General features: G+C 37.2%; 1 protein-coding gene across 6 annotated transcripts in view; it reads left to right on the top strand.

Moving 5' to 3' along the window:
• Positions 1 to 27,511, top strand: part of LOC110597028 (uncharacterized) — a 251,601-nt gene that overhangs the window by 85,250 nt on the left and 138,840 nt on the right. For all 6 annotated transcript variants that reach the window (XR_013438620.1, XR_013438622.1, XR_013438621.1 and 3 more), the window contains exon 12: positions 17,992 to 18,114. The gene's annotated coding sequence lies outside the window, so the exon portion shown is untranslated. The remainder of the gene's footprint in view (positions 1 to 17,991; positions 18,115 to 27,511) is intronic.

Below are 27,511 nucleotides of genomic sequence, written 5' to 3' on the forward strand. Positions count from 1 at the left end.
ATGGGCTTCTATGAGAATATCTAATGGCATCTGACTGTAGAAAACCAGAGATTGATGCCTGATGATCATACCAGTAAAACACAGATCAATGTCGACCTACAGCAGAGATTTGAAATATTATCAATCCCACTTAATGTCTTCATGCACTATCCCTGGACCCACTGATACACCATACTGGTTTTTTAGCTATCTTGGGGGAACCTATAGGCACAGGTGGGACCCATGTAACCATTGAATTCCTATTGGTGCCAGGCATCTCATTCCCAGTCTCCATGTCTAGTATATTGCAAGCCAGTCATTTTCCTTTAAAATTATAATGTGGTGGCAATTTTGTTCTGAAATTTATCCCAGACATTATAGATAATTAGTCATTGGTCATATGAATGATTTCTTTGGTCTCAACAGAGAGAAACATTTTGACTCAGTGAGTCTGAAGTTGGTATAAAGCATAGATATTCATCCCAAATCTAGAAACACCCATCCTTACATCTTTGATTGGTAGGTAACACTTTCAAATATTTTATCCTTGATTTCTTTTAACTTAGGTTTGGTTAGGGACTATATCTGGAATAGGGTCTTGTGAAAGGAGTAATTTTTCCCATGGCCTGGTTTTTGAGAAGTGTTCATTATAGGTCAATCAATATATTCAAGTTGTGGTAAGAGTTATTATTAGTTAGTATTCAGTATTTTTTGTTTGTTTTTTAATAAAATGTTGCATCTTATTCCAATTATTGCTCTTTGAGGGAAATATCCTCCAAGGCAACACTGAACTTCTTGAAACAGATGATAACCTGTGGACCTAACAAGCATCCTTCAGTATATTTTCTGCATAATATTGGAACCCATATAAGATGGAATTTAGTTCTCTGGGAGCTGAATTATAAGCATAGCAAAGATAGTTAAAACTCTTCCTATCCCAAGGATCACTATCATTTTGGTAGAATTTTTCTGTGTTTTTTTTTCTCTCTTAAATATCAGCTTAAGATCATCTGTAGATCAGCAAGAGAGGTCACTAATCTTCTTTGTCCTGTTTGACTCCTCAATGGTAGAGCTCATTTTATCTTTCATGATGGATTCCTAGTTTCACTCCCGCCAGTTTTAAAGAAAAATGAATGCATACCTCTTGTCCTGTTCCATGAAGTTGCTAAGATCAGTGAATAGCTCTGTGTCTGGGTTTTCTAGAGGTTGAGCTACCAAATATGGCTGCTTGAAAAAACCTTCCAGATAACCTTCAGACAATCATGTTGTGCTATTTCTGTGTCACTGGGTATGCAGAGTGTGTGGTTTTAAAATAGGATAGTCCAGGAAAATGATGTGATATCTTCCTGTCCTTCCAGTATTATCCAATAGCCTCCTCTTCATTTATCACAGTTAGTACATGATGAGGAGCATAGATGGTGATGGGTTTCCCCAGTGGACTTCTCAACGTTTTGTAACAGTTCATACATGGAATGTAACTTCCCACACACAAAAAAGACTTTCTTTAATAGTCTGATATAATTACTTTTAATATATGCCACTGGATATTGGGTTGATTCCAAATTTTGAGTAACCTTGTTTTACATGTACATATAAATTTTTATTCTTTTTTAGGGTTGAAAGTCTATTGGAATTTAGGAAATCATTCTAGAGTTTCAGAATCTGTTCCTTTAAGAGTGTCATTTAGAGGCTTAGCTGTAAGGCCAAAAAAATGTTTTTCTTTGGACTAAGGATTTTTACCCAGGGACACTTAAACACTGAGCCACATTCTTAGCCCTTTTTATATTTTATTTTGAGACAGGACTTTGCTAAGTTGCTTATAGCCTTTCTAAATTGCTGAGGGTGTCTTTGAACTTGCAATTCTCCTATATCAAATTCCCATATTGCTGGGATTATAGATGTGCACCACCATTCCCAGCTTAAGGCTAAAATTTTATATCCATGTTCAACATACACCTGCCATTTCCAGAAAACCCCACGATTGTTGATGGGTAGTGAGGGTCTCTTAACAAATTACAGCTCCTTTACCATTGGTAATAATTCTCTCTGGCCTTTTGATATAGTAAAATCCATATGCACATATTTTCATTTACATATTTGACCCTTTCTCAGGGATACTTTTCATCCATGACATGCTAAGTGTTTGAGAATTTTAATGGTGTTACTGAAGCATAACTCATTGGTAGAACTAGCCATCAACAAATCATCCACACATTGTAATAGAGGTCATTGGGTGAATTTCAGATGGCTTAATCCCTCGATACAGGTTCCAGAAATTAAGTAGGAAATATTTTAAGTCCCTGAGGGATCACTTTTCTGCAGTATTGCTACCCTTCCTATGTATCAGGATTCTGCCACTCAAAAGCAAACAAGAGCTGAGGTTGTTACCAGGAATGTGCAGAAGAAGGCATCTTTTAATTTCAGTTCTGAGAAGCATTCATATGATTTTGGAACATTAGTCAATAAAGTGTAGGAGCTAGATAGTTAATTCTTGGTGGAAGTCCTGAACAATATCATTTATAGCCTGCAAGCCATGAATAAATCTGTATTCATCAGAATCATGTAATCACACATTTAATTGGAAGATTGGTGTGTTTTAGGGTGACTAGCAGGGTCAAATTAAATTGTGCTTTAAATTTATTTGGAAAGCTGCTGGTTGCCCTTTTGAGCTTCCATTTTTAGTAAATTATGTTTTAAATTTCAGAATGCATGCTCCATCTTTAGTTCAATTCACATAGGCTATATGTTCTTAGTCCTTCTTGGCATAACTAGACTTTAGGTTTAACTTTCGCAGACTTTTAGAGGCAACTTTTATTGAACATATTGTTTCTTTCCCAGAAGCATCATCTCTAAATATTAGGAACATTCCAGATAAACTTCTATATCCAAAAAGTTGTCCTGGAGAGAAGTTTACTTGGGAATTTAGGCTGCACAAAAATTCACAGCCTGTCTTGAGCTTCAGTGATACCCTCATGAACATGGTTAAGATCTTAGGTTTTTTCCTCCCTATTTTAGTAATTAATAGTGAATAAGTAGCACCTCTGTTCAAAAAAAGCAACCATTTATTTCCAATTGTCAATTGTACCAGGAGCTCCTGTGGAGAAATTTGGATTAGCTGGGTAAAATGTTTAGGAGCCTCAGGTCTCCTAAGTTCTCATCTGACCTTTCTTTCTTCCTTAACATCTGGGAAGTAGACCTCCTACATCTTTGGACATCTTGCTGTATTAAGTACAGTGGTTTTTACCTAGGATGTGCTTGCCTTGTTTAATAGGTTTTCTTTCTGTATCATATCTTCCTTTTTCTTCAAAGCCCAGGCTCGATGCAGGTGCTTGGTGTTTGGCACTTGCTTCAGGCACTGTTTTTTGTTGAAAAACATAATATCTATTGGTTGATAGGAACTCATTTTAAAGGGTATCATCTTTCTTTTATAATTTCATTCAAATATCTGGAGCGCTCTGTCCAATGAAAGTCTCATTTATCATATTTAAATTGTCCAGTCTTTCTGTATATACATCAGAGTAATAAGAAAAGGCCTGATAAATTCTTTCCCTAAATTCCGAGGAATTCTTGTCAGGCTAATGAAAATACTCTTGTGTTTTATAGACACATTTCTGTTTTCAGAATTCCCATTCTCATTCCTGCTAGAATGCAATAAGAGTTATGACTTAATAAGACCCTATCTTTGGTTTTATTTAGCTCCCATACTGGTTCTACTATAAGGGATGCCTTAATTGCATGCAAGGTGGTGGCAGGATCCTCCACAAGAATCCTGTGAATGCTCTCTCTGACTTTGTTGATGACAGTATTAGTCAGCATTTGATTGCTATCATTCATATCAAACTTCCTGATAAGAATGATGTAAAGAAGGGAAAGTTTATTGTGACTCATGGTTTTGGATGTTTCATCCATGGGTGACAAATTCCATTGTTTGGAGCTTGAGGTAAGGCAAAACATGATAGCAAGTGTTTGCTGGAGGAAAGCAGTAAGAAAGTAGTCAGTTCAAGGCAGCCAAGAAGTAGAGATAAAGAGAGAGATGTAGGAGGAGTGAGGGACATGATATAGTCCATCAGGTATCTTGCCATGTGACCTTATTTTCCAGAATGTGCTGTACCTCTCTATACTCTCCACCACCTTCCAGTAGTTCTTTCAGCTGTTGGACTGGGATACCCCATAGGCTAACAGCCCTAACCTTTCTGGTTGCAACTATCATGTACTTTGTCATGAACTGGCTTTACTCACTGCTTGCAGTTTTTTTCATTAGATATTACATGTTCCTGGCATCTATAACTTCTTGGGGTCTCCAATGCAGCTTCAGTTTCAGCTTCACTCTAACTGGTTCACTTATTACCTTAACTCTGACAAACATTGCTGAGTCTCCCAGGCCTTTCTTTGAAATCTTGTTAGAAGCCTCCATGATGCTACATTCAGCCCCAGTCCTGCAAATGCATCATTTTAAGGTTTACCAATACCAAAGAAAGAACTTGGAGGACTCAGTGGAGAAGATTTGAACATTTTATCACCCACCCTCAGTGGAGACAGGCTGGAATGCAGTGGAGAGTTGCATTGCTTTTACAAGCAGTGGTGAATATATACAGGATAGATTGCATGCCTACTGAGCAGAAGGACTTCCTAAGAATGTATTAGTACATTCTTTACTTTATAACCAGGATTACTTTGTTTAGATCCTCTTCAAAAGATAACAGATAAGGAAAATGGCCAGCTTCTCCTCTCAGATTTCCTTCCTTATAATATTCTTTAGAGTTGTCCTTGTATCACTGCGAGCTTTCCAAGGCTGTAAGTAGTGTTTACCCCAATAATTCTTTCCTTAGTTTGTCAGAAGCCTTTTAATGTCCCTCATAATCTCATACCAGCTTATGTCTTTCATGAAGCTCTTGAGACAGGACTCTGCAGCACATTGCATCTGTATCCTTTTAACAGAATATAAAGAACAAGGACCAATCAGTAGGCATTGTAGGTAGTGAAAATAACATTAATTTGTTTAGACCCATGGATAAAAGCATGAGAGGTATGGTATTTTTAGTCCAGTTCTGTTTTATTCAAGTAAATTTCATCTCATTTTCAGGTTTTCCTACACAGGGAAGTCCTTGTGATTACTCACTGGCAGTACTGAGCAAATCCAGTAGTCCATCCAGTTGGCATAATGTGCAATTTTTATTACCCAGTCCAGGAATAGGTTACTTGTTGTTAACCTATGGAGAATATTACAAATGTTTCATAGTCACCAGTAATGGTAAATGAGCTCTGTGAGGCAGTATACAGCATAGTATATGATCTTATGCTAGTAAATTAGCTTGCATAGTAAGCTTGCCTGGAAAGGTATACCATACAATGTATCTGCTTCCACTACACATGTATAGAATGAATAAGACACCTCTGGAATAAATAACTATGGTAAACTGATTTTTGGCTTCTGACACTGGTTTCAATGTATTATTGTGGTCAATGTGTTATTGTTGTGAAAAAACACCTGATGAGAACAGCTTAGAAAAGGAAAAAATTTATTTTTGCTCAAAGTTGCAGAATATTTAGTTAGCCATAATATTGGCCAAAAGACCCAAGAAGAACAACATAGAGGAGGAAAAGTTTATTTAGATCTCACAGTTTCAGAGTTCTCAGTGAATAGATGGACTCTACATCTCAGAGCCTGAGATGAAGCAGAACATCATTTAGGAAGTGAATAGTAGAGTAAATCAGCTTAGAACGTAGCTGATTACCCCAATTATAAACCCCAATATAGGGCCCACCAACCCACTTCCTTCAGATACAACCTACCTTCCTACTGTTACCACACAGTTAATCCATATTAGTGGATTAATCCACTAATTAGTTATATTTCTCATAATCTAATTATTTTACCTCTTAGCATTCTTGCTTTGAGGCTTTTCCAGATATTTAATATCCAAACCATAATACCCAAGGATTAAGAATACTTAATCCTATACTCTATACTCTGGAGGGTCAGATGTCCAACACAGTAGAATTTACTTGTAAATTTCTACATTTTTCTTCTACCCAAAGGGCCACAAAGACAAACCATCAGAATCTTCCTTGTGTAATCTGTGGTCAACTAGTGCTTCTTGTATCCAATATGGTGTCTTCAGGAACCATAAGTTCATACTTGTGTACCAGGTTGGTTTCAGAAAATTTTCAGTGGTGCTTCCCTTTTTCTTAGTTTGTCAGAAGCCGTTTAATGTTTGTTTAGACGCAGGGCAGCCATGAGCTGATAATATCAAATCAGCTGCAGCTTTCTAATATCTGATTTTCTGATTTATTGTACTCAGTTCCTCAGGCAGAATAGTAGTCTGCATATTGTTGATTTCAGTCCTTAAGTCTCATATGAACAGTACATTCGTTCTTTCAATTAATACAGCTTCTGTTGGATGGTGTGGCAGGTAGGAAATTGATAATGTGTCCTGGTCTTGAGCCCAATGTTGTATTTCATCACCTGTGAATTGAGTTTCATGTTCATTCTCATTTACCTCACGGTCCCATAGATGGAACACAGCACAATCAATTTCTTATTAGTTCTTCTTTTTCATTTGCCTTTTTTTGTTGTTGTTGGGAAAGAGTTGCATTAAGCCTATAACTGTGTCCACACAAGTCAATGCATAGTTGGCACCTTCTGATAATGAGATGGGGATAATATAGTCTACCTACCACCACCAAAGTGTGTCCCTTGATGGCTTACACTCATTGTCGATAGTAATGAGAGAAGGAAAGACAGTTTTAGCATGCATCTGTAATGTCAGGCATATTTCTGAGCAATTCTCACATCACAGATTCCTTCATTGTCATTTGACCTGCATTCTTTTCTATAATATAGCCCAATGGCAATTTCTTTTGCTGGAACGTCCCGCAGGCATCTTAACTTTGCCATTTGGTCAGCCTCAACATTTTATGAAAATTGGAGAGGGCAGTGTACAGTCACATGGTACATTGTGACAACTTTGTATACAACACTAGATGTTTTCCCATAGCTCTTTACCCACAGAGACCTGTAATTAGTCATCCACTATTGCCATTGAGGCAGCTACATTGCAAGTTCTCTGAACATGGCTCAGCTCTCTGTGCAGAGAATTAATCCATCATATTCCTGAGCAGTGTTATCCATACTGCTTGCATTTCAGCCCATTGGTTGCTGTATCCTTGCTCTTTATCAATCCCCAGAGTCTCAGTCACTGTGTGATAGGATACAACTCTCCACTCTGGGGGATTTCCCTTTGCTGATCCATTAAGTTACCAGGCTGACTCTGTGTTGAAGGTTGGCCTTTTTGTATCAGTGAAGGGACTACAGGCATGTCTTCTGGTATTCCATCCTGTTTTGTCATATAGGTGGCCAGTCCAAGAGCCGTTGAAGTTTTAAGCTAAAAGGAGAAATGTTATCTATTCTTCACTGAGGCAGGGATTCGCCCCATCTGAGCTACCCCTGATCATGGGGCTTTGAATATTTGTTGTAGACATCTACCAATAGGGTATGTGGTTACAACATTAACTGGTACTTCTTGGGTGATGGGCTTCAATGACCAGAAGGACAGCATAAGTAGCACTCAGTTAATTGTTCTCAGAAAGTAATCATGTTCCTCTTTCCTCTTTGGTAACAGTGACCAAAATCAAATGAGGAGTTTTATATCCTTTAATATATTGCCATAAGTGCCATCTGGAGCTGTCTGCAGTGACATGGATAATATGGTTAGCAGGTTTCCATGTGTCTAGTGTCACAAAATTGCATTTACTATTTGGCTTGATTAAACCCTCAGTATGCCAGTCAGTTTAGCCCTATACTGTATTCGTCCTACACAAATTATACAGAGGCTGTGATAACTAAGCTAGATGAGGGAAGAAAGTCCTCTAATAATCCAGTCACCCCACAAGTTCTTCCTTTGCTTTACTGTATTGGGGAGTAGAAATGCCTGAAATTTATCTATTACAGCCTGAGTTATAACCTTTGTGTTACCAACCAGAGAACACCCAACAATTTCCCTGGTAAGTCTGGGCCTTGTACTTTGTCAGGGTTCACAGCCCATCCTCTCCCTTGAAAATGAAAACTAAGAAAGGTTCAGAATTGAGAATATCATCAATGTAATGAAACATTTTTATCTGTGGAGGTCAGGACCAGGTTTCTAAATCTTAGGCTGCTATACCAAGAGACATGGTAGGGCTGTGGAGATATTCTTGAGGTAACAGTATAAATGTTCATTGTCAGCATTCCCACCTGAAGGCAACCAGATCTAGAATCTATGAGGCTGTGTCTAGGCTAAAGAAGGCATAGCAGGATCTAGTACATAAATGATGTGCTCCAGCTGAGTGCAGAGCTCTTTGAGAATGGTGACCTTGTTGGAAATGAATACATGAAGTCTTATTTAATTCCCTGTAATCCACTGTTATATGCCAAGTTTCATCATGTTTTCTTTTAGCCACACAGGAGAGTTAAAATGACTGAGGGTTGAGTGAATTATGATTACTTTAGCAAATTCACATTTGATCTATGTTATCTCTTGATGACCATTGGGGAGCTGATATTGTTTGGTGGCAAGAATTTGATTGGGTGCAGGCATAATCATGAGGGTGTTTAGCATGCCATCTTAATATTGGCTTTACAGCTGAAACATGCTCCATCTTCCAGCAAACAAACAAACAACAACAAACAGAACTCTCCTAAGCAGTTTATAGGCATTTACCCCACAAAATATCAACATCAATAGCATATTCAGGAAAATTAGTTAGGAGCATTGGGGTAACTGGTGGGTGGCAAAGTTGCAAGCCATAGGGTCAATTGACAGTCCAGACTCTCACTTTTACCCCAACATACATCAATATTAGATTACATGCCTGATAAATTATCAGGGTATTCATATATCAGTGTCCACTTAGCTACCAATGCGATTATTCACTGAATATTTTTTGAAGACCCATGTATTGCCATTTTGTTCAGAAACCTGGCTGAGATCCCTGAATCGTGATCTCCTTTGTCATTCCATACCCAAGGATTCACACTCTTGAGGGAAAGTCGTGGACTGTTCTTTCAATACATCACCTAATGGGATAGACTTGTTTCTGTCCCTTTTTAGAGTAAGAGTTTATTCTACCTTTCTGTCACCCTTTTTATTTCTCATTGATAGTTAATAACTGAAACCTCTTTTCCTTTGACAATTGCTTCTGTAATTGTATCAGGGTGACATTAGTTTATTTATTTCATCTGTTCCTGTTATTATGTTGAACCATATCTGTTTTGGGGAGACACAAATAGGTCCTTCCAGTTTTTGTTGGGTTTCGTGGACTTGTTTTTTCTGCTATAATCTTTCTGTCTCTGCTAGATCTGCTATTAATTGTGCTGCATCTTAGAGGGCTTTCCTTAGAAAAGGGGGTAATCTTGATTCCCAGGCAATATATGGATGGATGTATCCTTCTATCCCAGCAGTGAAAGTCATACTATCTGATCCTGGGCAAGACTGCACAAAAATAGCATATTTCATAGCCTTTTCCTATAAATAGGTATTCAGTTTTTCCACAGAGGCCCAGGTGCCTCTACACATAGGGATGTCACCTGTATTTAGTCACAATTGTGAGTGGCAAAAAGCAGCAGAGCTTCTGGTTTTAGTTAAATATTGTCTCTGTGACCTAGAGTCCTGACAACTATGATATAAAAGAAGAAAAAGTATATTTTGGCTCTTGTTTTCAAAGTTTCAGTCCACAATCAGCTAATCTCTAATTCTAGCACCAAGGTGAGCCCCATGGCTAAAGAGCGTGTGAGAGGGAAGCAGCTTAGAACATGGCAGTAAGGAAGCAGAGAGACTTTCTCATGCCAGGGACAAAATATTTGCCACCAAGGTACATCCACAGTGACCTCCTTCATGCACTCACATCCTACCTGCCTAGAGTTTGCTGCCAGAGTAATCCATGTCAGAGTTTACATCTCATAAACTAATAATTTCGCCCTGCAATGTCTTGCTTTTTAACACAGAAAATATGGGGGAGACCTCATATATGAACCATACACCAGTAGTAACCCCACATTTTCACCTGTGGCAGTAGTATAAAGTCACTGACATATAGCAGGGTGAGCAGTTACTTAAGCCAATTTTGACAATTCTATTCCATTCTATACAATATCCCATTTGTTCCAGTGTTCCACAGGAAGTATACCATGCCATTATACTATGTTTTGTTCTTTGCCTGAACTTGGACCCCAATTCCACCAGTTCTCCAGGGATGTACATACAGTCTCATGGTAGTATGTATCTCTCTGGAACAGAGAGCAAATCTGGATCAGCCCCCTCAGTCTCCTTCTGCTGGGTCTTTAATAACTTTTGGACCATTACCTGTATGTCTTCTATTATATCTTCATCCTCCATCTCAATTTATGAATCACTGGAAATAGTGGACTCCCTGAGTGGGTCCCACATCTGAGAATCCCAGTTTTTGCTATTCACCAGTGCCTTATTACAGGCTATGGACCCATAGTGTCCCAACAATTTAGCCTAGTAGCATGCCATGACATATAGATGCTTGTCTGCAAATTCTAAGCACTACAACAGCATATCCTTGCTGTCATCCTGTGCTAAGTGGGCTTCTCTTTCTACTTTTACCTCTTTCAGTACATTGTGGAACTGAGCTTGGGTAGCTAACTCCTGGTCTGTGGCTAACTTCAGTGCATACAATAAGGACCATGCTAAAGCAGTGGTAGCATTTTATCTCTTTTTGCTATGTTATGACTACTTTGGATGCTGTTTACAATACTCTCAGAAATTCCTCTGGCATTTTCATAGCGTTTCCATAGTCCTACAGTGGTTCTTACCCCTCCAATAGGGAAAAAACCTCAAACCACATTAAGGCTAGTGGCCAGCCTGGGATTTCTCCCACAAATCCTGTGTCCTTTTCCAACTTCAGATCAACTCAACGTGTAGCTCTTTGGGACCCTACCAGCTATGCCACTTTCTCAGCCCAGGTCTAAAAATGGCCCAGCATCCTGTTTATTGATTCTAGAGGAAGAGGACTCCATGGAGAGATTTTGGACATTTTCTTATTCTCCTACATTCTTTGACAGCAGCAGTTCAGGGAATAATGGAGGGCCACACCGCTCCTACATGCAGGGGACGTGTGTGTGTGTGTGTGTGTGTGTGTGTGTGTGTGTGTGTGTGTGTATAAATGATAAATTATATACTCACTATGCAGATAGATTTCTTTTTCTTTTTTTTTATACTTTAGCTCCCAAGCACACCAATATTTTCTTTCTTTTTCTTTTTTTATTATTGGTTGTTCAAAACATTACAAAACTCTTGACATATCATATTTCATACATTTGATTCAAGTGGGTTATGAACTCTCATTTTTACCCCAAATACAGATTGCAGAATCACATCAGTTACACATCCACGTTTTTGGATTGCCATATTAGTGACTGTTGTATTCTGCTGCCTTTCCTATCCTCTACTATCCCCCCTCCCCTCCCTTCCCATCTTCTCTCTCTACCCCATCTACTGTAATTCATTTCTCTCCCTTATTTTTTTCCCTTTCCCCTCACATCCTCTTATATGTAATTTTGTATAACAGTAAGGGTCTCCTTCCATTTCCATGCAATTTCCCTTCTCTCTCCCTTTCCCTCCCACCTCTCGTCCCTGTTTAATATTAATCTTTTTCTCATGCTCTTCCTCCCTGCTCTGTTCTTAGTTGCTCTCCTTATATCAAAGAAGACATTTGGCATTTGTTTTTTAGGGATTGGCTAGCTTCACTTAGCATAATCTGCTCTAATGCCATCCATTTCCCTGCAAATTCTATGATTTTGTCATTTTTTAGTGCTGAGTAATATTCCATTGTGTATAAATGCCACATTTTTTTTATCCATTCATCTATTGAAGGGAATCTAGGTTGGTTCCACAGTCTAGCTATTCTGAATTGTGTTGCTATGAACATCTATGTAGCAGTATCCCTATAGTATGCTCTTTTAAGGTCTTCAGGGAATAGTCCTAGTATGCTCTTTTAAGGTCTTCAGGGAATAGTCCGAGAAGGGCAATAGCTGGGTCAAATGGTGGTTCCATTCCCAGCTTTCCAAGAAATCTCCATACTGCTTTCCAAATTGGTCGCACCAATTTGCAGTCCCACCAGCAATGTATAAGTATACCCTTTTCCCCACATCCTCGCCAGCACTTATTGTTGTTTGACTTCATAATGGCTGCCAATCTTACTGGAGTGAGATGGTATCTTAGGGTGGTTTTGATTTGCATTTCTCTGACTGCTAGAGATGGTGAGCATTTTTTCATGTACTTGTTGATTGATTGTATGTCCTCCTCTATGAAGTATCTGTTCAGGTCCTTGGCCCATTTGTTGATTGGGTTATTTGTTATCTTATTGTTTAATTTTTTGAGTTCTTTGTATACTCTGGATATTAGGGCTCTATCTGAAGTGTGAGGAGTAAAAATTTGTTCCCAGGATGTAGGCTCCCTATTTACCTCTCTTATTGTTTCTCTTGCTGAGAAAAAAAACTTTTTAGTTTCAGTAAGTCCCATTTGTTGATTCTTGTTTTTAACTCTTGTGCTATGGGTGTCCTATTAAGGAATTTGGAGCCCACCCCATAATATGTAGATTGGAGCCAACTTTTTCTTCTATCAGATGCAGAGTCTCTGATTTGATATCAAGCTCCTTGATCCATTTTGAGTTAACTTTTGTGCATGGTGAGAGAAAGAGATTCAGTTTCATTTTGTTGCATATGGATTTCCAGTTTTCCCAGCACCATTTGTTGAAGATGCTATCCTTCCTCCATTGCATGCTTTTAGCCCCTTTATCAAATATAAGATAGTTGTAATTTTGTGGATTGGTCTCTGTGTCCTCTATTCTGTACCATTGGTCCACCCACCTGTTTTGGTACCAGTACCATGCCGTTTTTGTTACTATTGCTCTGTAGTATAGTTTGAAGTCTGGTATCACAAACACACCAGTATTTTCTTTTTTTTAATTTTAATTTTATTTTTTTTAGTTTTAGGTGAACAATGTCTTTATTTTATTTTTATGTGGTGCTGAGGATTGAACCCAGTGCCTCACGCATGCCAGGCGAGCATGCTACCACTTGAGCCACATCCCTAGCCCAGATGGATTTTTTCATGTTTTATGGGTATGTTCTTTGCAACCAAGATTCCTCTTGTTTGATCCTCACATAAAGATTGGTAATGAAGAAGTGACTAGCTTCCTCCTACCTCCATTTACTTTCTTCGTTATTGCCTTCTTTAAAGAGTGCTTTTCATCTTTTTTATTGATTTCTTTTAAAAAATAAATGACAGTGGAATGTATTACAATTCTTATTACATGTATATAGCACAATCTTTCATATCTCTGGTTATACATAAAGTATGTTGACACAAATTAGTGTCTTCATACATGTACTTTGTATAAAGATGTCCATCACATTCCACTAACCTTGCTAAGCCCCTGCCCCTCACTTTCCCTCCCTCCCCTCTTCCCTATCTAGAATTCATCTAATCTGCCCATGCTTCCCTTTCCTACCCCACTATGAGTCAGCCTCCTTATATCAGAGAAAACATCTACCATTTGTTTTGGGGGAATTGGCTAACTTCACTTAGCATTATCTTCTCCAACCCATCCATTTACCTGCAAATGCCATGATTTATTCTCTTTTATTGCTGAGTAAAATTCCATTGTGTATATATGCCACATTTTTTATCCATTATTCCACTGAAGGACATCTAGGTTGGATCCACAGTTTAGCTATTGTGAATTGTGCTGCTAAACATTGATGTGGCTGTGCCCTTGTAGTATGCTATTTTTAAGTCTTTTGGGTATAAACTGAGGAGAGGGATAGCTGGGTTAAATTGTGGTTCCATTCCCAGATTTCCAAGAAATCTAAAGAGTCCTTTTTATATCACTTCAAACTTTCCTAGGCACGAATTAGAGTTTAACCCAACACCCCTTAACTCCAGCATCCTGTATTCCTGAAAAACCATCTCCACATGAACAAAGCCAATGTCTGTCACCAGAAGAAACACTGGCCCCCTTGGTTCATGGTTGCAGTGGCTTCTGAGTGCACCTGAGCATAGTGAAACAAATCTTGGGGAAAAACTTCTTAAGTATCCCTGTATTCAGAAATCATCCATTGTTCTCTTCTCAAAGCAAAGTCTTTCAAAATAGTTGCAAGTTTTACACCATGAATATGTGATGGGCTATCAGGAACTGGCCGTAGATGCCTTCAAGGCATCTTTTCTCTTGCCCCTCTGCAAAGTATTAGGCTTTCTTTAATTGTGTTAATCTGTTAAGTAACTTTACCATCCTCAGACCTAACATTAAACATTATCACTTTCTGTCCCAAATTCAAGTTTTTCAAATCTTTCTTCTATGCTCTTTTCTCCTGGTTGTCATAGTAAACCTCAGTAAAAGTTATCAGCAAGCTCCATGCCACAGTCTGAATGCTATTCTGCCTCAAAAAATTCTTCCACTGGTTTAATTAATCCATCACTTTTAGATTCAGCCTCACAGAGTCTTAGGGGATTAACAAAATATAAAGTTCTTTGCCACAGTATAAAATGAATGACCTCCCTCCCATTCCCAATAGAGTCCTCTTTTCCAGTTGATATTGCATGAGTGCAGTTATTATTGTCCACATTTGTATCAGCATTCTGGCCTTCTAAGTTCCCACCAACATTGCCCATTAAGCTATGATTACAACATTTTAAGGCTTCTCTGGCCTGAATGTCAAAACTTTTCCAAACTTACTCCTCAAACCAGTTTTAAAGATTTCTGAATCACATGGTCAGGTATAGTTACAGGACCAACCCTGATTCTCAGTAACAATTGTCTTTGTTGTTTCTTTGTTGTAACAAAGAGCTGAGGAGAACTACTTAATGAAGAAAAGGTTTATTTGGCTCATTGTTTTGGAGAGTCATTTGGCTCCATTTCTCTGAGGTGAGGCAGTAAATCATAGCAGAAAATGCTAGATTGAGCAGGGGAGGAGCCAGGGACAAGATACAATCCTCAAAGGCATTTCTTTCAACCATGCCCCACCAGCCTATATTTTCTGTCACATCCTAGTAGTCTTTTCAGCTTGTGTGGTCAGAGCACTCATGATCTATTCACTTCCCAGAAACCCATCTCTTCACATTACTCTATTGGGAATAAGCCTTCAACACATGAGGTTTTGGGGGATATTTCCTCTTTCCTCCACTGTGATTATGACTTGCATCATAATATGTATGTCTTCCCATATGTGGTAGTAAGTGATGAAATGTGGAAAAAGAACTCAGATATAAGCACAGGATTTTCTCATTAGGAAGAACTGTTTCCCCCTCCCCACAATGGACATATCCAAAGAAGTAAATGGAATTAGGAACCACACATAGTCAGTGGATTGTGCTTGAGTATTTGCCATTAATGGATATTGTCTTAAAACCATTTGCCCTGCTTCAAAGGTGACACCTGAGCTGAAAGGTTACCTTGACAAGTCCAAGAGGAAGAAACTCATTCAGCAAATCCTGGTCTTTACATTGCATTTCAGACTCCATACTATGAACGGGAAGGGCTTGTTTTCTCTTTCACAATACAAATCTAGTTATAATTTAATATAATAAAACAATTAAATGAATCACATATGGTCCATGTTTCTCCTACCCCAACACATACTGTTACTAAGCTGCAGTACAGTAAAATACCATTTGTTTTTTGTTCATAGATTTATAACTATGATTAGACTATTTAGCTAAGATTATTCCCAGAAGTCTTCTGTTTGGAATTGTATGACCCAGAATTCCAATCCGTAGTATTTATCCTGAGGAACTGAAATCCCATACTATAGTGATACATGCATACCAATATTGATAGCAGCGCTATTCATGGTCTTTTGAGGAATATCCATTGGGCTTTCCAAAGGGGTTGTATGATTTGAAGTCCTACAGACACTGTATATCTCTTTCCTCTGTCCCCCCAGCAATTATTGTTATTTGTATTCTTAATTGAAATTCTAAATGGAGTGAGATAAAATATCAGTATAGTTTTGATTTGCATTTCCATGCTTGGTAAGGATGTTGAACATTTTTCTCATATAGTTCTTGGCAATTTGTAGTTCTTCTTTTGATTATTACTGTTTAGATATTTTTCTCATTATTTATTTAATCATTGTTATCTATGTGGGGAATGGGAGTCAGTAGATCAATAAAGTGCAACATACACTATCCCCTTGGATACAACCATCAGGAGTGATGTAAGATAAATATTTTTCCGGGTACCAGTTTGTAGTTGTTTTCCTCCTCCAAGCTCTTTAGTGGAGGAGGAAGAGAACTACAAACAGTTTTATGTATGACTAAACCAAATTTCTGGTATGAGCAAGTATTCAAAATGGATTTCAGGTCAATGTAAAAGCATTCACTACATTTTACAGAAATTCTAGTAGTTCACTAACAACTCTGTCTTTAACCCCAGCTGTAAGCTCACTAAAGTGGGAAAACTGTAATGAAACCAAATTTTCGAATGTTTTCTCAATAATAGATAATGATACTGCAGGTAAGACTTCATAAATCATAGAACCATGAGAAATGATCAAATGAAAAAGTGATTTATCCTACAGTGCATATTTTCACTTCTTTACAATAGAGAACATGTTGATATTGACAGTATAGAAACACTGTTGACTAGAAGGCTAATAACATTGTAACTGTGCTCATGTACACAGGAATTTGGTCTATTATTTGTTAAAAAATAAATTATAAATCATTTTTAACTTATTGCTACACACACACATACACACATATACACACACACATACACACATACACACATCTCTTGTCAACTTCTGGCAATACAGTAACATCAAAACTTGCAGAAGTGGTGTCAATAGATTGGAAAGAATTTCAGAGAGTAGCACAGGCCTCTCAAGAAATGCTCAGTCACCGGTGCTTTTGATTATCAGAGAGAATAGTAAGATATAAATGTCATGGGTAAGATGATTTAAAATGTGCTTTATGATAGTTTCATCTCAGTGAAAGGATATTAGAATACCTTTATTAATAAAATATTATGTGTACCAATATAATATATGTATGTTTCTTTTTCCATATCAGGTAACCATAGGAGTGACATGAGATAAATATCTACAGTACTGAAGGCTCAAAATGATTATTTTTAATAAATTTGAGATATAATTTTTAAGTTACCTGAGCATTTTTGTGCATGTCTGTAATTTCAGCAATTTAGGAGACTGAGAGAGGAGGATCACAAGTTTAAGGCCAATCTGAGCAAGTTAAACACTATCTCAACATAAAAAATAGGAAATGAATGGGAATATAATTCAGAAGTAGAGCAACCTGAGTTCAATTCCTAGTATTGTTTTAAAAAAATCAAAGTTACAAATGTTATCTGTCACAGTTTTAAAAAGTTTTATTCTTAAATTGTGAATGAAAAGCAGGTTTGCAATTGATTCTAGTAGTTCATGCAGTTAGAGAATTGATACAAATAATACTTCTTGCAGTTAGAGAAAACTATCTCTATGTCCAGTGGTCAAATTCTAAATGTCAACAAAAGCCCTACAAGAAAGAAAAGGGAGAATCTGAGTTTACAGTCTTTGCTCACAATGGGTATGCTTGATAACTGTTCTTTTATGTGGTTACTTCTTTCTAGTTTTTGTGTAATGATTATTACCCTACCATAAAGTCATGAATTTTGCTAATTTACATACTAAATGCTGTATTACATTGTTTAAAAATTTAGATCTAGGTCTCTGATCCGGGTAGAAGTTGTACTCTGTGATTTGTGAGTCGGAGTTTTTTGTTTTTGTTTTTGTTTTCCCTGATGTTTATTTAATAACATAGATTATTCTTAAAAAATTAATAACTATTAATGGTAATACTTATTTAGTTAATAATTAGTGAATAATTTAATAGCATCTCTTGCCGTTAATTTCCTTACATGTGTGTATGTATCAGTTTTGAGTATTTTTTTTAAATGGTGATTATGTTTCTGCAGAATAACTGTCTTTTATTAATTTATTGAACACAACAGTTTTTCTTCCAGGGCTTATTATATTAACCACCATGTTACTCTGGAATGAAGAAAGAAATAGTACAAAACTGCCACTCTGCATCTGCAGCAATTTTTCCAGCAACCTAAGAGAAGGGATCACAGGTAAGTGACAAAGGTGAGGCGGGCAGGTTCAAATATACCAGGTAAGCTCTAGCAATGGGTGAAATGTACCACTGAGGAGATCTTGAGGAGACATTTTAGTATTACACACACATACATATCCACCTGTGCCTGCATGTCCTCTTATATATTTTTTGATATTCTCATACAAAACTCATGATTGTCTCTTGGGTCAAGGAAGACAGCGTATGTTTTAAATTTCTTCTTTATCACATGTACTTTCTTACATTATGGATGTGTCACTAGTTACATACTTTAGTTTCTTTTAGGCAGGTTATTCACAGTTAACTCTTTGCCATTCAGAGTTAAGTGTTTGATTTGCAGTGATTCTTTTTGGGTGCTGTATTTTCCTTGCTAATTTGGGGACATTCATATTTTGCAACCTATTAAATTATTAAGTCATTTGAAAGTTCTGTTTAATTTATTATATTTGCAATATTATGTCACTTTCTACAAACATTGGATTTAATTTGCCCAACATTTTATGGGATTCAAGTTAAATATTCAGAATGATTGGTTTTAGATCTTTCATATTTTTGAGACACGCATTCAGTTCCGTACATTTTCCTCTAAGCTTTGTTTTCCTTGTATTCCACAATTTTTGATGATGTTTTTTTTAATTAACATTTAATTCATTTGACTCAAAGTATTTTAAAGTCTTTTGGGTTTGTTTGTTTGGTTGGGTTTTTGTTTGTTTCTTTTGGTGCCAGTGATTAGACCCAGCAGCTCTTAACCACTGAGACACAACCCCAGCCCATTTGTTAATTTTTTATTTTGAGACAGGGTCTCACTAAATTGCTCAGGACTTAACAAAATTCTGACACTGGCTTTGAACTAGTGATCCTTCTCTGTCAGCCCCCTGAGATCCTGGGATTGCAGGTATGCCCCACCATGCCCAGTTGAATTTCTTTATGATTAACATAGTATTAAAATTGGTTATTTAATAATCATGAATTTGGATATTTTTCACTTACTTTTGATTTTTTCTTTCTAGTGTAATTTCATTGTAGTTTGAGGGCAGACAGATGTGATTGAATGTTTAGGTGCATTTTATGTCTAGGATGTGGTACATGTTGGTGAGTGGTCCATTTGGGCCTATAAGAATGTGTATTCTGCCTATTATTGGTTAAATTAGTGTAACCTCACAAGTTCAGTTCACTGCTGTCCAGTAGAGTCAATGAAGCTAGAAACAATGTAATGGAGAAAGAATAGCTTTAGAAAAAATGATTAACTCTCACCATCAATGACCATTTTACCTTTTCCCTAAGAGAGAACATCTTATATGTTTTTTCAGGGGAAGATATGTGGGTCCTGGGCAGGGGGCATTGTCCAGCATTTCAGAGAGTAGATGCTTCTGCAGAATGGTCTGTATGCATTTTCTTTCCTTACATAGAGATAAAGAAAACTTAAATAATTAAAAGCATCTGTGTTGTGCAGAGTGGCCTGTATTTAGTTTTAGTTTTGGTCAGCATATGAGCAAGAACCCTCCTAGGTGTGACCTTTTTTTCCTTTATGTATAACTTACACCCCCTGATACTGGGAAGGAAGGTTTTATTCGTTTCTAGAATAATTTTAGTGTTATTTTAGTGTATAGTTAATTTTAGTGTATAGTTAATCTATACAATATAGATCAGACAGAAACAAAGAGGAACTTTTGAGAATTAGGTGTAGATACTATGTGGGGAGCATTTGAGCACATTCCATTCCCCACTGTCAGTTTGTTCCACCACATATTCTTAAGTGGAAAGGAATCTTAGTGTCATCTGGCTACTTCCTGTTGGGTATAAACTTAATTGTAAAAAGGCACCTATGAAATGGAACAAACTGGCCTGGTTGACAAAGAGGCATTTTGAATTTCTTTTCTTGGCTGTGCCAAGGTAAGGTGTAAATCATTTTGAACTTATGTAGTACCGTGTTTTTCTAGCCTCCTTGCTAGTAGAGCATGGCTTGAAAGATAGTCTTGTAATTGAGAAATTATTCCTCAGCAACAATAGATCCCATAAGAGTAACCCTGCACACACAAAACCTATTAGAAACATCACTAAATTTTGCCAGAATATATTCACTCAATCAAGAGCAATAACCATGCATTTAGGTTGAGTGCTGAATCATCAGTCATGACCTCCTCTTGGGCTGTTCTGTAGATTCAGAAAGACATTTCCTGGATTATCAGGGATTTACACATAGATTTTATGATAGCACAAGTTAGAGGGATCCTATGAGGATATCTACTGCCATTTGATTTTAGAGAACCAGAGACTGATACCAAGTGATCAATCATACTAATAAAACATAGATCAAGACTCACCTGTGGCAGAGATTTGGAAGTTGCATCATATTCCAATCATTGCTTTTTATGAGAAACACCCACCACAGCAACACCAAAGTTCTTGAAAAATATGATAACCTGTGGATCCAACAGGCTTCCTTTTGTGTACTGTTTTCATGTTATTGGATCCCATCTAAATGGAATTTGGATCTATGAAAGCTAAAATAATAAGAAGAGCAAAGGCAATTAAAACTCTTTCTATGCCAGTGATCACTATCATTTTGGTAGAATTTCTATGTATTATCTGTGGGCTTGCTCTCTTAAATATCAACTATAGATCATCTATAGGTTGGCAGAAGAAGTTCCTCTTGTTTCTTTTCCTGTCTGAATCATCAATGGCTTGTGGATCTTGTTTCATCCTGTATGATGGTTTCATAATATGACTCCTACTAATTCTAAAGAAAAAAATTAGTGCATACATCTTGTTTCATTAAGTTTCTAACATAATTGAAGAGCTCTGGTCTGGGTTTTCTAGAGGTTGATCCACCAAATATGGCTGCTTGAAAAAAAAAAAAAAACTTCATGATGACCTGCAGACAATCATGTTGTGCTATCTCTGTATCATGCAGGATAATCCATGAGAATGGTGTGATATCTGCTTCTCCTTCCAGTATTATCCAATAGCCTCCTTTTGATCTAGAATAGTTAGCACATGGTGAGGAGTATAGATGGTGATGGGTTTCCCTACTGTGGACTTGTCAACCTCTTGTAACACTTCATATTTGGTTGTAACTGCCCACACACAAAACAGACTTCCTTTAAGAGCCGATATAATTACTTTGAAAATATGCCATTGGATGTAGGATTGATACCAAATTTTGAGTAAATCCCAACCCAATTCCTTGTATTTCACATACAAATGAATTGAAGGGCTTAATTAAGTTTGATAAGTGTAAAACGGTTCCTTGAGTAATTTTGATTTTTATAGTGTTGAAAGTCTTTTGGAAGTTGGAAACCACTCTAGAGTTTCAGAATCTGTTCCTTTCAGTTTTTAATTAAAAGGCTCAACTATAAGGCCAAAAAGAAATTTTGTTGTTTTTTTTGTACTTGTGATTGAACCAAGGGACACTTACTACTGAGCCACATCCACAGCGTTTTTTATTTTTATTTTCAGATAGGACTCTGCTAAGTTGCTTAGGGCCTTGCTAAATTGCTGAACTGGTTGTAAAATTGCAATCCTCCTATCAGCACACCTCCCAAATTTGCTGGGATTATAGGTGTGCAAAACCATGCCCAGCTTAAGGCCAAAATTTGATATCCATGTTCAACAGAAAACTGCCATTCATACAAAACCTCAAAATTGTTGACAGATAATGAGGGTCTTTAAACAAATTATAGCTCTTTTATAGTTTACAATAAGTCTCTCTGGCTTCTTGAGTTAAGACTAGAAGCACAATTTTGTTTACTTATTTGAGTCTTTCCAAGATATACTTTTTTATCTACAACAGGCTGTGTGTTTGAGAGTATTAAGGGTATTATTTAAACATAAGTCATAGGTAGAACTAGCCATCAACAAACAATCCACAAATTTCTAGGAGTCCTTGGGTAAATTTTGGATGATTTAATTCCTTGCTACACATTCTGGAAATCAAGTAGGAAAGTTTTTAAGTCCCTGAGGAGCACTTTCCTGCAGTACTGGTACCCTTCCTATGTATCAGGATGCTGCCACTCAAAAGCAAATAAGAGCTGAGTTTGTTCCCAGGAGTGTGCAGAAAAGGATCTTTTAAATTGAGTACTATGAACCACTCATAGGATCTGGGAACATTAATCAAGTGTAGGAGCTAGGTAATTCTGGGTAATTTCAGGCTATATCATTTATTGCCTGAAAGCCATGAAAAAAAATATGTACTCATCAAATTCACATAATCACATTTTTAATTGGGAGGATTGGCATATTCTAAGGTGACTGTCAGGTCAAATTAAATAGTGCTTTAAATTTGTTTGAACAACAGATGGTTGCCCTTTTGAGCTTCCTCTTTTAATTTTTTTTTATTTTTTATTTTTTTTTGATCTGCAAAACTTTTATTCAATATTTCTGAATGTCAATAACTTTTTAAAAAATTAACAACATAAATACAACTAATAGTATTTTAAAGATCCCCCCTTCACCTTGGTCTTCTTTCTCCTCTCTTACAACTTATTTGCTGAAGAAACCATTGTGCTTCCCACAGTTAGGAACTGTGAAGTTTTTTGAGAACAAAAACTGGTAATGTATGAAGTGTGATCATTCACAACTCTCCTGGTTCCTCAGAGAAATTTGACTTTGCCATATCACATTTTGGAATTTTATGCCACAGAATCCAAGCAGTAACAGCAACAGGCTTGGGAAAAGACAGGATAAAAAAACTTTGCCTTAATTGACAAGATATACTAAGCCTGATGCAAGAAAGAAAGAATGAAGGAGAAGGAGAAAGAGAGAGGAGGATTGGAAGGGGTTTAGACTGTGGCTGTGAGCTGCTGAAGGCTGGAGCTAAAGTCGGTTGAAAGAGGGTTTTAGGGAATAGCTGACTTTTCTGTGGATAGTGTTAAAACAGAGGCATTTATTTCTAACTTTTTGCTGTAAACTACTAATAGAAATATACTAATCTCAACTTGACCTTTTGGTGATTTGGGGAAGCCAAGGAAATACTGAAATTACTTAACTTGTGATATCGTAAAATTAGACAGCTATTTTTTACATGTGACACTGAAGAAATATTGGAACGTGGGGTTCCAGTGATCTCCCTTTTATCTTTTTTTCAGGATTTTTCATCTTGAAAAAATGAGCTTCCTCTTTTAGTAAATCATTTTAAATTTGAAGATGTGTGCTCTGTTTTTAGTTCAAACCATATAGGCTATATGTTCTTAGTCCTTCTTGGCATACCAAGACTTTAGGATACACTTTTCTTAGATTCTGAGAGGCAGTTGTTCTTGAATATCTTATTTTTTCCCCAGAAGTGTCATCTATAACTCTTAAGATTGCTTCAGGGAAACATGTATATCCAGTTATCCTGGAAAGAAGTTTACTTGGGAATTTAGTTAGCACAGACTAGGAGGTATGTTGATCACCTTGGAATATATAGGAAGTTGTGTTTTAAAATCACAGCTCAGAGCTCATATCCAATGACTGGAACAAAATCTTGATCTTCAACTGATAACCCCTGTGAACATAGTTGAAATCATAGCTCTTTCCTCCCTGTTTTAGTCATTAATAGTGAACAAGCAGCACCTGTGTCTAAGGACAGGAACTCATTTATTTTATAATGTCAACTGTACCAGGGGCTCCAGTGGGGAAATCTGTAAAATCTGTAAGAGCCCAAGAGCCTCCTCAGTGCTCATCTGCCCTTTCTTTCTTCCCTAACATCTGAGGAGTAAACCTTCAACTGGAAATTTTTCACTATTTCTTTGGACAATAATTGTTCTTATAGTAAGTACACTTGGGATACACTTGCCTTGTTTGGTGGGGTTTCTTTCTCTTTTATATCTTCATTTTCCTCCAAAGGCCAGGCTCAAAGCAGCTGCTTGGTGGTTGGCTCCTTGCTTCAGGCACTGGTTTCAGTTGTTGAAAAACATAATATCTATTGGTTGGTAGGAACTCATTCAAAGGATACCATCTTTCTTTTATAATTTTTTTCAAATATCTGGAGCACTATATCGTATGAAAGTCTCATTTATCATATGTAAATTGTTATGTCTTTCTAGATAGACATCTGAATAATGAAAGAAGACTTGATAAATTCTTCCCCTAAATTCAGAGGAGTTCTTGTCAGGCTGTTGAAAGTACTCTTGATTTTTATAGACATGTTTCTGTTTTCAGAATCTCCCATCTCATTCCTGACAGAATGAAATAACAGTTATGATTTAATGGGGCCTTATCTTCTGCCTTATTTAGGTCCCATAGTGACTCAACTTTGTGGTATGCCTTAACCACCTGCAAGCTAGTGAAAGGATCCTCCACAAGGATCCTGCGAATGGTCTCTCTGACTTTGTTGATGACTGTATTAGTCAGCACTTGATTGCTACCAATCATACCAAACTTCCAGGTATGAATGCTGTGAAGAAGGAAAAGTTTATTTTGTCTCATGGTTTCAAATGTTTTATCCATGATTGACCAGTTCCATTGTTCTGGGCTTGAGGTGAGGCAGAATATGATAGCAAGTGTTTTCCAGAGGAAAGAAGTCCATTTGTGGCAGCCAAGAAATAGAGAAATGGAGAGGAGTAGGAGGAACTAGTGAGAAGATATAGTCCACCAGGGCTCTCCCTGAGTGATTTTTCTTTCCAGAATGTGCCTCTCCTGTATAATAGTGTCCACTACCTGCCAGAAGTCTTTTAAGCAATCAATGTATTAATCTTCTGATGTATCAGAACTTTAATGATCTGATCACTTCACCAAAGTCACATCTCTTGGCATTGGTGCAGTAAGGATAATGCTTGCAACACATGAACTTTTGGGAGACATTCTAAGTCTAAACAATAGCATTCTGCCTCTGGCCCTCAAAAGCTATTCAATCCCACAACTCAAAGTTCCAGCCATTAACAAGCATGTCCATTGTCTTCAACGTGCCACCATTGTTCAAAGTCTTCTCTGGGACACAACAAATGCTTAGCTGTAAGCCCTTGTAAAAATCAAAAGAAATTATGTATACTCATTATGCAATTACAAAGTGTAACATTTCCATTCCAAAAGTGATAATTTTTATAGGAGCTTAGAAAGAAGTGATGGGACAAAAGCAACATGAAAATTTAGCAGGGAAAATATTAAGTCCTTAGCTCCACATCTGGTATCCAAGGTTTGTGGTGATGAAGTTTGTATTCCCAAAGAACTGTAGTATCCCTGCCCTTACTGCCTTTGTGGCTACAGCCAACATGACTTTTGTTATGGGCTGGCTCTACTCACTGTCTGCAGTATTTTCACTAGGTATAACATGTTCCTGGCATCTTTAACTTCTTGGGGTCTGCTTTGCAGCTTTAGCTTCAGCTTCACTCTAACAGGTTCACTTATTGCCTTAATCCTGTCACACATTGCTTGGTCTCCGGGCCTTTCTTTGATATTTTGGTTGAACCCTCTTTGGTCCTGTAAATGCCTCAGTGAATAGTTTAGAAATGCCAAAAACAGACCTGGATGACATTTTATTACCCACTCCTCAGTGGAGACAGGCTGGTATACAGTGCAGAGTTGCACTGCTACTACAAGCAGAGAGAAATATATATAGGATAGATTGCATGCTTACTGAGCAGAAAGACTTCTCAGATGTTTTATTAGTACATTCCTTTACTTCACAACCATAATTACTCTGTTTTGATCCTCTTCAAAAGTATCAGATAAGGGAAATGGCCAGCTTCCCCTCTCAAATTTATTTCGTTATCATATTCTTTATAGTTGTCCTTATATCCACTCCAAGTATTCTAAGGCATTTAACCCATTACTTCATCACTTCGGTTTCTCTGAAGCCCTTTAATGTCCCATATTTTATTCCTATACAAACCTGTGTCTTCCATGAAGCTCTTGACTTTGGAGCATATTGCATCCATATCTTAACAATAGCATTATAAAGAGCAAGGACCAATCAGCAAGCATTGTAGGTAGTGAAGATAGCATTAATTTGTTTAGACTCTTGGTTAAACATGAGAGGTATTTTGTTTTTAGTTCTGTTCTGTTTTATCTAAATCCACTCCATCTCAGTTGTAGATTTTCCTAAACACATAGTCCTTGTAATGCAGTCACAGGGCATACAGAGGAAATCAAATAGTTAGTTCAGTGGGCATAGTGTGCAACTTTTATTAAACATTCAATGGATAGGTTACTTGTTGATAACCAATGGAGAATATTACAAATGTTTAATAGGTACCCAAAATGATAAAGTAGCTCCATTAGGCAGTATACAATCTCATGTATGATCTTGTGCTAGTAAATTAGCTTGCACAGTAGGTTTCCTGGACAAGTGTACTATATCAATCTGTCTGTTTGCACTTCAAGAGTATAGAATAAGACACCTCTGGAATATATAACTGTGGTATACTGATTTTCTTAGCTTCTAACACCAGTTTCAGTCAGTGTGTTATCGTTGTGAACAAAAGACCTGAAAAGGACAGCTTAGAAAAGGAAAATTTTATTTTGATTTACAATTACAGAGTGTTTCTAGTTATCTTAATGTTGCTCTGACCAAAAGACCTAACAGGAACAACATAAAAGAGGAAAAGTTTATTTAGGGCTCACCTTTTCAGAGGTCTCAGTGAATAGATGGACTCTCTGACTCTAAGCCTGAGGTGAAGCAGAACATCATGGTACAAGGGCAATGCAGAGGAAAGTAGGTCAGAACATAGGAACCAGGAAGCAAAGATAGAGCTCTGCTTATCACCAGGGAAAATATAAACCCCAATGACATCCACCCCTCCAGGACCTACTTCCTCCAGATACCCTGCTTGCCTGCCTTTACCACACAATTAATCCATATCAGTGAGTTATCCACTAATTAGATTAAACTTCTCATAACCTAATTTTTTAATCTGTAACCATTCTGGCATTGTCTCACATGTGAGGTTTTTGGGTTACCTCATATCTAAAACATAATACCCAAGGATAACATTACCTGTACTTGTGTCAGGTTTCCAACACAGTAGGATTTACTTGTAAATCTTGACATTTTTCTTCACCCATATGGACACTAAGGCAATTTACCAGGATCTTACTTGTACAGTCCATGCCCAACTATTGCTTCTTTTCTCCAAGATGTCATTTGTCTTTAGAAACCATAAATTGTTTCTCATGCCCATGGTTGGTTTAAGAAAATATTCAGTGGTACTGCCCTTTATCTGTAACTTTAACACTGACATCCATGATGTGATAGCACAAAAACAGCTAAAGGCTTCTGTTGTTTGGGTTTCTTATTTAGTGGACTCAGTTCCTGAGGTAGACAACTAACCTGCATAGAGTTACTCTCAGCTCTTAAGGCTCGTATCAAGCAACAATCATTGTTTTAATTAATTGTTTCAATTAATACAGCTTCTGTTGGATTGTGACAGGTAGGAAATCCATAATGTGTTCTGGTCTTGAGCCCACTGCTATATATA

This window comes from Ictidomys tridecemlineatus, chromosome 5 (genome assembly GCF_052094955.1).
Source record: "Ictidomys tridecemlineatus isolate mIctTri1 chromosome 5, mIctTri1.hap1, whole genome shotgun sequence".
Lineage (NCBI taxonomy): Eukaryota > Metazoa > Chordata > Mammalia > Rodentia > Sciuridae > Ictidomys > Ictidomys tridecemlineatus.